Here is a 2608-nt window from a genome sequence, read left to right as displayed (position 1 = left end):
CAGACCTTGGCTTCAAGGAGCCGTGTATCTAGCGGGAGGCACCCGGAGAAGTAGACGGGGAGGATAAAGCAATGGCGGATGGCGGACACAGGCCCCCTGTGCTTAGAAAGCCAGAGGAAGGCTCAAACCCCACGTGCCGGAGAGAGGTGATCGGAGAGGGTCTCGGGATGGTGATGCCAGGCTGACCTAAAAGGTGAGCAGGAAAATTGGAGCCATGCCACGTCATCTTCCAAATGTGGACACAGTCGTGGTGCGTGTGGCCTTGATGGTGGGCCCTGAGGGTGCAGTCTGAACGAGAGCCTTGCTGTGAGCATATTATTATGACCACAACTGCCCAGAGGCAGGGCAGCCAAGGGTGGTGGTGGGTTGTGGCACTTAGGAGCAGCTGCTTGCTCCGTGTGGGGAGTACAGCCCTGGGTCCTGGCTGTGCCTTGGAGTTTACACTCCTCCTGGTCCTCTGCGGGTAAGCCTGCTGCCTAGGCCCCAACCTTGATCTGAGCAGGAGGACCCAGGTGGGCCATTGGAATGTGATGTTTTAGGCTTGTCAAGGAGAGGAGATGAAGATGAGAGATCGACCTGTACTGAGAGGCAGGAATTATGACGGTGGCCCCACAGGGACACAGATGGGAGCCAGTTCAGGATCTACAGGCCACTTCGTTCCCCGAAGGCAAGCACAGAGTTAAGATAAGAACAGAATTAAGGTAAAAGGAGATGCCTGTTCTTTGGAAACATGCCTGTCCTATGCTATTGACATTTTCTGTCGTTCTTTTCTTTTGGGCCTCCTTTAATATTAAGGTTTTGTTTGTTTGTTTTAATTGCCAGAGGGTGTGTGCACTCACCAGAGAGACAGAGAGACAGAGAGGGAAGGAGGAGGAGAAGGAGGAGGAAAGAAGAGAAGAAAGTACCACCCGACAAGGCGTGGTCACACTGCCAGCCCTCCTCCATTCCTCCGGCCTGCCAGGATGTCGTTCACGCACACACATGCAGTAGGTGTGTTTTTCAAGCTACCAGGATGGGATTCGGACCACAGTCAACCACTGGCTCTCTCAACCACTAAGCCACAGGGCTGGCCCTAAGTAAAGTTACGATTTGTTTCAAGACGCCAGCCTACCTTAGCACTACGGAACTTGGACTACGGGGCTGTTGAAAAAGCCGTCATGTATTTTTTCTGTTTTTCTATGCCCAAAGGCGTCATGACTTGCCCAACAGACCAAAAGGACTGTAAAAGCGTGATCTTATGCTCCTGGGAGCCAGCACCATGGTGACAAAAATTGGAGTGAAACACATCCCATCTTTCTATGTAGAGGGACAGTGCTCAGGAGGTCCCGGCTCAGGCGCACTGTCAGCCCCTCCCAGCTGGGGTTTCTCCTTCCAGTCTGCTTTCGGTTCAAACCTTCGGAACATTTCTGTGTTATGTCTCTTTTCACGGAGAAGACATTTCATTTATAATACCTGTAAGAAAATAGAACCAAGACCGCATGCGAGGAACCTCCCCCCTCCTCCAGCAAGATGCAGGAAACTGGGGGAGCGGGCTGAGACTCACGGTCGGTTGTTTTGTGGGGGCCAGGTCCTGTTTACTGGTCTGTCTGCCAGCACTGCACAGGTACGCACCCAGCCAGACCCCACACGTGTTGGGTCTGTTTTCTGCCTCAACTAGGGAGAAATGTTTATCCCTCACCTCTGGGTCTCCAGTGAATTCTGATTCAAGCCGCATAAGCCTAGGAATCGATAGTTTTAATCATTTCAAAAACTAGCCCCACTCTGGGTAAAATTACAATGCGCAAGAAGCTCAATGGGGCTTAAAGGCCACCACCTCATTATCATTTCATTAGACTCACATTTCAGCAAGATGGAAAGAAACGTTCTCCCACGCCACCCCCTCCCACGGCTCCCCTCTCCTCCCCTGGCCCTGTGGAATGGCTCTGGAGCGCAGTGAGGGTTCACAGCAGCTGTCAGCCACCAGAGCCACCGGCCCTCTCCCGTCATGCACTCCGCCTGAGGAGGAAGCTCCGTGCAGTCGCTGGAGACCTCAGCGCGAATCAGCGCTAACGTCTCCCAAGTCGAGTCTGCGACCCTGGGAAGTTGAGTAAAAACAACCCGCTGTCAGTTTGGCTTCTCACAGCTGGAGGGGTCAAGTCATCAACACAGGATAAACTCAGGCCAGCAGAACCTTGTCCTGCCCAAAGCCCCAGACGCCCTCTGGGAAGCAAAGGGTCTGAAAATGTCTTCAACTTTTCTGGTTTGTTTATTTTCCAATGTTTAATGATATTGTCCATGCGAGGAGCAGAACCCTGGCTCCTGCTAACAATTAAAGAGGTTTTCTAATTTAGGAGAGAATGTGATTTTTAAAAAGAAAGGGAGCTTGTACAGGAAGTACAGCAAACAGCTCACATTGGGACTAGACATGCAGAAGGCTTGAGTTGGGAAGACCTGGCTGTGAGGTGAACATAGAGTGAAAACTACTCAGAGAGGCTGCCCCAACTAGGATGCAGTTCCAGAGAACGCTGGCAAGTCTGCCAGACCTGTCCGCACCGCTGCCACCACCAAACAGCTTCTTTTTTTTTTTTTTTTTTTTTTTTTTTGGCGATTTTCCTTTAGGGGCGGCGGT

Source organism: Tupaia chinensis, unplaced genomic scaffold (assembly GCF_000334495.1).
Source record: "Tupaia chinensis unplaced genomic scaffold, TupChi_1.0 Scaffold000708_1, whole genome shotgun sequence".
NCBI lineage: Eukaryota > Metazoa > Chordata > Mammalia > Scandentia > Tupaiidae > Tupaia > Tupaia belangeri.
Note: the sequence above shows the minus strand (reverse complement) of the source record.